Below are 10,464 nucleotides of genomic sequence, written 5' to 3' on the forward strand. Positions count from 1 at the left end.
TAACGGAGATTTGGGGCTGCTGGGATACTGCTGAAACCTGCTTTTAATGCTACACAGAGAGTGAACATCTATCACATTGATATTCTTGTCTCTGTGTTTAACTTGAGCTGTTGAATTGACTTTTAAAGCCATGCACTTTTGTCTACACTCACTTGTTTGAGAGGCCAGTAGGTTAACTAGATAGTGAGTTCTAGTTCTACCAAAATCTTTATGAATCTGGGTCACTTTGGCACAGTGGGAGGTTGGGTTGGATGTCAAGCCCTATGTCTATGATTTCTCATAGTTTGCTACATCAGAGGAATATCATTTTTTGTTTTTAGAGATAGGGTCGTGTTATGTTGCCCAGGTTGCTCTTGAACTCCTAGCCTCAAGCAATCCTCCTGCCTCAGCCTCCCAAATTGCTGGGATAACAGGGGTGAGCCACTACACCCAACAACATTTTTTTTTTTTTGAGACTGAGTCTCGCTCTGTCGCCCAGGCCGGGGTGCAGTGGAGCGATCTCGGCTCACAGCAAGATCCACCTCCTGGGTTCACGCCATTCTCCTGCCTCAGCCTCCCGAGTAGCCGGGACTACAGGTGCCCGCCGCCACGCCTGGCTAAGTTTTTGCATTTTTAGTAGAGACGGGGTTTCACCGTGTTAGCCAGGATGGTCTCGATCTCCCGACCTCATGATCCACCTGCCTCGGCCTCCTAAAGTGCTGGGATTACAGGCGTGAGCCACTGCACCCGGCATGGGAAATCTTATTAGGGTTTTAAAGTCAGGTAGTTTTGGCGAAGAGCCTCCTGAACTTTCACCTTCCACTCTGTAGCTTATTCTAGGGAGTAGATTCATAGCTCACCTTTTGACTGGCACCTATCCTGAATGACAGACAAGGCCTATTTATCCACAGTGTTTCCCTATGGAATATTTGTGTTTATTTGTTCTGCCTCCATAAAATGTAGTTTTGAACTTCCAAGAAGAAAGAGAAAAACAAGAAAATGAAACCTCACAGTTATTTAGTGGGAGTTGTACACACTGTTATGGCCACAAACTGTCTTTGCGGGCGGGATGCTTCATTTTACATTTCGGCTCCCTTCCTGTATAAACATGAGCAAATTACTGAAATTACCTATACCTCAGTTTCCTCCTTAGAAAAATGAGGATAATAGTATCTACCTCATAGGGTTTTTGTGAGTTTTAAATGTCTGTATAGCCTGGAGCCTGGCATACAATGAATATAGATTTTATTTTTATGATCTGATTTGCAATATCATGCCCATCACATAAAATTATGAGGAACTGGATGATTACTGTTATATATTGTGGAGATATAATTAAGATAAAAATAATGACAATGAAAGGGCATCATTTAATTTTAAACAATTGCTAAATGATTATGCTATATTTCCTGTTATCATCATGATCATAGAAGGGAGATAGACCTGGCATTGACTCTAGCAGGAAGGTCTAGAGAAGAGATAACAAGTGAATAGATGACAATTTTATGAGCTCAAAGTGAGCTCAGAATTCATTCCTCAGCAAAAATAGAACAGTACAGATTTCTCACATACTCTACGTTCTGAGAGGAAAAAAATAACTCACTGAGAGAAAAGGATAAAATAGTGTAGGAGTATTTCAAAGTGGTCGGGGAAAGAAAAGTCTTCTGGTTGCTCCTTTGAAGTTAGATTGAAATGAGTCTATTCCCTACCCAAGAAAAGAAGACATGATTTGCAGTGTATATTTAATTTTTGCTAAAAATATGTAGCTAAGAGAAAGCCAAGGAAATATTTTCATTTAAGAGAAGCCAACTTTGGTGTTGTTTTCTGTGTGGGTGGAAAGTGCTGTGTTTTTATTCTTGCCAATCAATAACCAAAATTCACAGTCTCAATACACATTCCCATTCAATGATTATAACCTTATCTCGGTCTTTGGGGAGGCTAATGTTCAAAGCAGTCAAGTTCTCCAAGGATAAATGTTTCTTTCTCCAGTTGATGTGTGCATTTCCCTGATGGACAACCAAGAAGTTACTTCTACTATTCTACCAACATTTTTTACTGCTTGAAATTAAGCTGCATTCCACTCGGAGGTTGCATCTGAACATAAACTAGACCCGTTGACACATTCTCCTTGGTATGTTTGGAGCAAGGTGGGAGGCGTGCCACATGCTGGGGTGGACAGAGCATAAGTTTAGAGTCAGATAAACCAGGTTCAAATCCCAGTGCTGTCACCTTACAAATGAGTAAGAGGGGATAATGATACCTATCTCATGGGGCCTTTATTAGAATTAATGAGGTCATGTATGCGTTCATTAGGGAGGTATGAGTAGGACCATCTGGAGATTTCACACTGCCTGAATTTGAGTTCCATTTCTATCACAGTTGTGTGACATTGGAAACACTGGGGTCAGTTGTCTTTATCTATAAAGTGGGGAGAATGATAGTTCCTGCCCCATTAGGGTAGTTGAGATGATTAAAAATAAATAATAGGCCGGGCACGGTGGCTCACACCTGTAATCCCAGCATTTTGGGAGGCCAAGGCAGGTGGATCACCTGAAGTCAGGAGTTTGAGACCAGCCTGGCCAACATGGTGAAACCCCATCTCTACTGAAAATACAAAAATTAGCCAGGTGTGGTGGCAGGCACCTGTAATCCCAGGTACTCAGGAGGCAAGGCAGGAGAATCGCTTGAATCCAGGAGGCAGAGGTTACAATGAGCTGAGACTGTGCCACTGTACTCCAGCCTGGGCAACACAGCAAGACTCTGTCTCAAAAAAAAAAAAGAAAAGAAAGAAAGACTATATGACAGCGTACATGTGCTTGGCTACTGTTAATCAGTATTATTTCTTTTTGGTCTTCTCTATTGAGAAGGCTTTATTTCTTTGCTCTTTTATCATGGGGATTGTTTTCAACCATCTAAGTTTCCTTGACTTTTCATTCTTCTGAACTCCCGCAGGGGTTTTTTGCACCTCTCTGACAGCACTGTTCCCGTGGAGTAGTTATTTTTATGTGTCGGCTTTGCTGGGCTATAGTACCCAGTTACTCAAACACTTATCTAGGTGTTGCCATGAAGGTAGCTTGTAGATGAGGTGAACACCTACAATAAGTTGATTTTTTTTTTTTTTTGAGTCGGAGTCTCACTCTGTCACCCAGGCTGGAGTGCAGTGGCACAATCTCGGCTTTCTGCATTGCTCTGCCTCCCAGGCTCACGCCATTCTCCCGCCTCAGCCTCCCGAGTAGCTGGGACTACAGGCGCCCGCCACCACACCCAGAGAATTTTTTGTATTTTTAGTGGAGACGGGGTTTCACCGTGTTAGCCAGGATGGTCTCAATCTCTTGACCTCGTGATCCACCCTCCTCGGCCTCCCAAAGTGCTGGGATTACAGGCGTGAGCCACCGTGCCTGGCCTAATAAGTTGACTTTAAGTAAAGGAGATTTTCCTGGATGACATGAGTGAGCCTCATCTAGTCAGTTGAAAGTCCTAAGAGCAAAAACTGGAGTTTCTAGGAAAAGAAGAAATTCTGCCTCAGGACTGCAGCATCAACCCCTCCCTGAGTTTCCAGCCTGCCGGCCTGCCCTGTAAATTACAAACACAGCAGACTCCACAATTGCATGAGCCAATTCCTTAAAATAAATAAAAATTTTCTTATCTGCTGCTGCTTCTGTTTTTCTACAGTGCCCTGATAATTACATGCCACCTGCTTATTTATTATTGTGATGATTATATGTTTATTTATTATTGTTTTTTACTTTGTGTGAAAACATTAGTTGTATGCATCATTTGCCCTCCAGGATAGGAAGATACTGGAGGGCAGGACACATTTTATAGATTTTCGTGTCTGTCCCAGTTCGTGCCTGGGGTTGTATCTGCTCCATGGTGGGTTGAGGCCATAACTTTGTGTGCCCCAAGGTCACAGCTCTATATGCTCCCTGCATCTGAGTTCTGCTTGGCCGTTTCCACATGGGTCGGTACAGTGTTTTTATTTTTTATTTATTTATTTTTATGTATTTATGTATTTATGTATTTATTTATTTTTGAGACGCAGTCTCGCTCTGTCTCCCAGGCTAGAGTGCAGTGGCGCGATCTTGGCTCACTGCAACCTCCGCCTCCCAGGTTAAGCGATTCTCCTGCCGCAGCCTCCGTAGTAGCTGGGACTACAGGCGCGCGCCACCACGCTCAGCTAATTTTTTGTATTTTTAGTAGAGGTGGGGTTTCACCGTGTTAGCCAGGATAGTCTTCATCTCCTGACCTCGTGATCCACCTGCCTCAGCCTCCCAAAGTGCTGGGATTACAGGCGTGAGCCACCGCACCCCGCTTGGGACAGTGTTTTTAAAAATTTTAAATTAGTTACCAATGTTTAAAAAAAGGAATATTTCACATAAAAATTTGGGGATTAAGCATGTAAAGTCAGTAGATTTGGAAACATCGAGCCCACATTCCTTCATGGCAACAGTTGGGTGGAGTTTCACGGGGGTTGTTTGTCCAGACAGTTTTTTTTTTTTTTTTAAGTATATGTATATTTTTAGAGACAGCATCTTGCTGTGTCTCCCAGGCTGGAGTCCAGTGGTACAATAGCTCACTGCAGCCTTGAACTCCTGGGCTCAAGGGATCCTCCCGCCTCAGCCTCCCAAAGGGCTGGGATTACAGGCATGAGCTACCAAACACGGCCTCTGGGTTCTCTTTTAAACGTTGTGGGAAGACTGGGCATGGTGGCTGATGCCTGTAACCCCAGCACTCTTGGAAGCAGGTGGATCACTTAAGGTTAGGAGGACTTAGAGACCAACCTTCTGGTCAACATGGTGCAACCACGTCTCTACTAAAAATACAAAAATACAAAATTAGCCAGGTGTCACGGCGCATGCCTCAGCTCTTCTGGAGGCTGAAGTGGAAGAATCGCTTGAACCAGGGAGGAAGAGGTTGCAGTGAGCGGAGATGGCACCACTGTACCCCCAGCCTGGGTGAGAGAGTGAGACTCTTGTCTCAAAACAAAACAAAACAAAACAAAAACTCCTGAAAGTTGTGGGGGCCTAACAATCTGCAGGGCCCCTAAGATTATGTGTGTGTGTATATGTATGTACTTTTTAATCTAAATTATTTATAACCTAAACATTTCATTAAATAACCTAGGTTTCTATACCACTTACATTCCAGAGGGGGAAAATAAATACTAGAGGAAAGGGCCTTGAAGGTAAAATTCCAGCAATGACAAGTTGTGACAGTGTTTTGGCTCAAATCCTCCAAATGAGACCAAAGCCTTGACACAATTGAATTGTTCATGGAAACCACAGATGCATTTTTATGGTACCAAGTAGATTTAAAGTTACTGTGAAAACTCAGGGCTGCTTTGAGTTCAATCCGGCGCCAAAGCAGCCATTTCTCATTTTCTGTTTGTTTACTGTTTCTTTGGTCCTATTTGCTTTGCTTCACTGTGCTTAATGAAAGGATTCTAAAGCTTCCCCTGATTCATTTCAAATTAGAACTAGACTGAATTAACCTCCAGAAATGGACCTTTATGGTCGGTCTCTGTGAAATGATTTAAGACCCAGAAAAGTTATATTTTCTGAAACTAAAAACTTGAGACTCTTTTTTTTTTTTTTTTTTTTTTTTAGACAGAGTCTCACTCTTTCGCCCAGGCTGGAGTGCAGTGGCACAATCTTGGCTCACTGCAAGCTCTGCCTCCTGGGTTCACGCCATTCTCCTGCCTCAGCCTCCCGAGTAGCTGGGACTACAGGCGCCTGCTGCCACGCCTGGCTAATTTTTTGTATTTTTTTTAGTGGAGACGGGGTTTCATCATGTTAGCCAAGATGGTCTCGATCTCCTGAACTCGTGATCCTCCCCCCTCGGCCTCCCAAAGTGCTAGGATTACAGGCGTGAGCCACCGCGCCCAGCCGAAACTTGAGACTCTTTATTAAAACATTAAGGGGGCACAATTTCAGGCCTGTGTGCATGTATTATGGGCAATCTAAAGACAAGTGCCAGCCACATTCCTGGGTGGGTTTGCATCATAATGGAGAAACCAGAAGAAAGAAAATTGCCTACCATCTTAGCCTAGGAGTAACTACCAGGAGATAAAGGGCCCAACAGTGATGGACCCTCCTGGTTGGACAATTCTTAATCAAGGAACACCGGGCTCATGGCTGGGAGCCTGTCCCCACATCTGTTTGGGGCCTCTAGGGTCATCAAAGAGGAGCTGACGAGGGGTTTTACTGACCATCTTGTGAGATGTGCATGACAGTGGTACCAATTTAAATTATTAGGTGATGGAATTACTGGGCTTGTTTAAAAAGAAACTATAGGCCAGGCGAGGTGGCTCATGCCTGTAATCCTAGCACTTTGGGATGCTGAGGCGGGTGGATTGCCTGAGCTCAGGAGTTCAAGACCAGCCTGGGCAACACAGTGAAATTCTGTCTCTACTAAAATACAAAAAAATTCGCTGGATGTGGCGAAGTGCACCTGTAGTCCCAGGTACTTGGGAGGCTGAGACAGGTGAATCACTTGAACCTGGGAAGCAGAGGTTGCAGTGAGCCGAGATCCAGCCACTGCACTCCAACCTGGGTGACAGAGCGAGACTCCACACCACCCTCCACCAAGAAAAGGAACTATAGTTAGCTGTTCCTGGCTATGTCCCTGTAGGGAAGGGAAGACTTTTCCTCTACCCACTGAGGTTCATGTCAGTTTATCCATGAAATCAACTGACAACAGGCAGATTAACAGGAGAAAAGGCATATAAATTTAGTATATGCACAGAGGCATCACAGGAAAAACAAAAAAGTAGCTATCTGAAAAGCCAGTGAGATTTAGGAGCTTGTATACCCTCTTCATATGGGAGAGGGGAGGGGGGATATTGGCAATTTAGGGGAGAGTAAACGGTTTTGGGGGAAAGATGGATAGGCCCTTGGAAGAACAGATGAGAGCTGGTAGCAAAGTTTATCTGGATGTGGAACTCCCTTCTAGCCTCCTCTCCTGTGATAAGACTTAATCTTCTCTGGTTGATGAAACTCCCCAGATGGGGATTGATGACAACTGAGTTTCTTCTGGAGGATCTGTCTTTAGGCAGATAAGAGGAGTTTAGAGAAAGACTGCATTTTTGTTTTTCAAGTGCCTTCAGCTGAAGGCAATCAATATACCAAAGCAGTATATTTGGGGGTGGCATTTTCTGAACTCCTTTGCTCCTGTCCCCTCAGCTGTACCATTTTAGCACGTGCACCTGCTAGCACTGCTGTCTCTTTGCCTGAAGGCTTTCTCTGTCTGCTGGAGCTCACAGCACATGGTAGGACAGAAGTGCCTGGGAATGAATGCATGTGCCCCTCCCAGCAGCTTTCAACGAAGGACTAATGGGAAATGGTGTATAAACAACGTAGCTCCCAGCAGTGTGCCCCTCCCAGCAGCTTTCAATGAAGGACTAATGGGAAATGGTGTATAAACAACCTAGCTCCTTCACCATGGGTGGGGGACAGAGCTTCCAGGCACATATTTCATATTATTTCCTAAAGTTCCCAGCAGGACTAAGCCCCAACTGCCCACAATGGCAACTGTTTCCTAACATACCCTTTACTGCCCTCCTTGCCTTCCCAGCTTCACTTCTTTACTCCTCTACCAATATTCTTGGGGATCTCCTTCCAAATAGACCACTTGCACTTGAACCCCAGTCTCAGGAAAGGCCTCTAGGGGAACCCAAACCAAAATAGTGTCTATTTTCCAAGTTTCTGCTTTGTCTGTAGAATAATACTTTGCGTGACTGGGTTGTCATATGTCTGTGTTCATTCATTTATTCATTGACTCATTTTCTTTCCCCAAAAGAAACAAATATATATTGATTGAGTGCCTACTTGATGCAAAATCACTGAGCCAGCTGCTGGAAAGACAGCGGAGAACAGACATAGGCCCCGCCTCCAGAGCAGCCTGTCCTGTAGGAATACAATGTGAGCTACATATGTGATTTAAAGAAAAAGAAGAAACTCAGTATGTCCAACAGACTGCCATTTCAATGTGTGCAAGGCCTTTGAAATCCTGGGCTCATTCTCCATTTGCAGCTGTGCTCTGTTTGAACTAGCCATGGTTGAAGTGCTTAATCGTCACATGTGATGAGAGGCTACTGGATAGAACAGCCTAGTTCTTAAAGTTTACTCTAGTGAGGATAGGGGCATCAGGTTCTTTAAGAGGTGATCAAACAGTCGGCGATCGGTCACCTAAACTGTTGGTTCTCCAACTTGGTGAGCATGCAAATGGCCTGCAGAGCCAATAAGAAACATGGAGTCCAAGAGTCATGGAAATACATGGAAATACATAGGCCTTCATATTTCACCAAGTTCTCCAGGTGATCAGGATACACACCAACGTCTGACAACTGCTGCTCTACTTCACTCCCTAATCTAATCTCCCCTCTGTTGGTTGTTTATGTAAGGCACTCTTTGCCATCTTGTTTGCATCTTGGATATACCTAAAAAATACGAGTGCTTGGGTCTCATTCTCAAAATTACTATTTAAGTGGTAAGAAGTGAGGCCCATCTATCAAGATATTTAAGATCTCCCCAGGTGGTTATAAGACACAGCCCAATTTGAGAACAACTGTCTTAAATTATGGCAGGTAATAAAACAACACATCCTGTTTAGTTTTGTAAAATATCATTATATATAGGGGGTGCCAGAAGGAAGACTCTTGAAGGAATGGACACATTTTCCATCCCACAAGAAGTGATGATGAATATTCTTTTTTTTTTTTTTGAGATGGAGTCTTGCTCTGTCGCCCAGGCTGGAGTGCAGTGGTGCAATCTTGGCTCACTGCAAGCTCCGCCTCCCGGGTTCAGGCCATTCTCCTGCCTCAGCCTCCTGAGTAGCTGGGACTACAGGTGCCCGCCACCGCACCCGGCTAATTTTTTGTATTTTTAGTAGAGACGGGGTTTCACCATGTTAGCCAGGATGGTCTCAATCTCCTGACCTTGTGATCCACCCGCCTCGACCTCCCAAAGTGCTGGGATTACAGGCGTGAGCCACCGCGCCTGGCCTATTATGAATATTCTTTACATTCATTCTGTTACTGGAAAGGGGTCCCAATCCAGACCCCAAGAGAGGGTTCTCGGACTTCGCACAAGAAAGAATTTGGGGTGACTCCAGAGAGCAAAGCCAAAGTAAGTTTATTAAGAAAGTAAAGGAAAAGAATGGCTACTTCATAAGCAGAGCAGAAGCATGGGGTGCACGAATGAGTATACTCAGAGTTGCTTCGTGATCATATGCTAAACAAGGAATGGATTACTCATGAGTTTTCCAGGGAAGGATTGGGCAGTTCTGGAACTGAGGGTTCCTCCCCTTTTTAGACCACATAGACCATTTGTAAACTGCCATGGTGCTGGTGGGAGTATCTTTTAGCATCCTAATGCATTATAATTAACATCTAATGAGCAGTGAGAATGACCAGAAGTCACTTTTGTGGCCATGTTGGTTTTGGTGGGTTTTGGCCTGCTTCCAAGTCTCGCTCTGTCCCCCAGGCTGGAGTACAGTGGGACAATCTTGGCTCACTGCAACCTCCACCTTCCAGGTTCAGGCGATTCTTGTGCCTCAGCCTCCCAAGTAGCTGGGATTACAGATGTGTGCCACCATGCCAGGTTAATTTTTGTATTTTTAGTAGAGACTGGGTTTCACCATATTGGCCAGGCTGGTCTCGAACTCCCAACCTCAGTGATCCTCTTGCCTCAGCCTCCCAAAGCGCTGGGATTCCAGGCATGAGCCACCACATCGGCCTTTTGGCCTGCTTCTTTACTGCAACCTGTTTTATCAGCAAGGTGTTTGTGACCTGTATCTTATGCTGATCTTCTATCTCATCCTATGACTAAGAAGGCCTAACCTCCTGGAAATGCAGCCCAGTAGGTTTCAGCCTCCTTTTACCCAGTCCCTAGTCAAGATGGAGTTGCTGTGGTTCGAATGCCTCTGACATTTCTGCTCATCTCTGTTTTCTGACTTTTCTTTCCTAAGAGTGCATAACATTTGAAATAAAGATCGTAAAACAAAAGCCAATTAAAGAAACAATATAAAAGTTGGATCTAGGTTTATCTGAAATTTTTGTTTAGAAAAACCCTTAGGAAATTGGTGTGGCCAGTGAGCAGGCTTTTGAAGACTAGGCCAGATGTACGGCAGGGGGGCCTGACTACTCTCATTCCTGGACGAGGTCAGGTGGGCCTGTTGAGGTCCTGAAACCTACTCAGCACCTGAGTGCAAATGCATGATGCTTTTTGCTGGGTTTGGGCTGTTAGGAATAGAAAAGAAAAAAAAATCCCGGCTGGGCACGGTGGCTAATGCCTGTAATCCCAGCACTTTGGGAGGCCAAGGTAGGCGGATCACTGGAGGTCAGGAATTTGAGACTATCTTCGCCAACATGGTAAAAACCCATCTCTACTAAAAATACAAAAATTAGCCGGGTGTGGTGGCACACGCCTGTAATCCCAGCTACTAGGGAGGCTGAGGCAGGAGAACTGCTTGAACTCAGAAGGCAGA

Source organism: Pan troglodytes, chromosome 11, assembly GCF_028858775.2.
Source record: "Pan troglodytes isolate AG18354 chromosome 11, NHGRI_mPanTro3-v2.0_pri, whole genome shotgun sequence".
In the NCBI taxonomy this organism is placed as follows: domain Eukaryota; kingdom Metazoa; phylum Chordata; class Mammalia; order Primates; family Hominidae; genus Pan; species Pan troglodytes.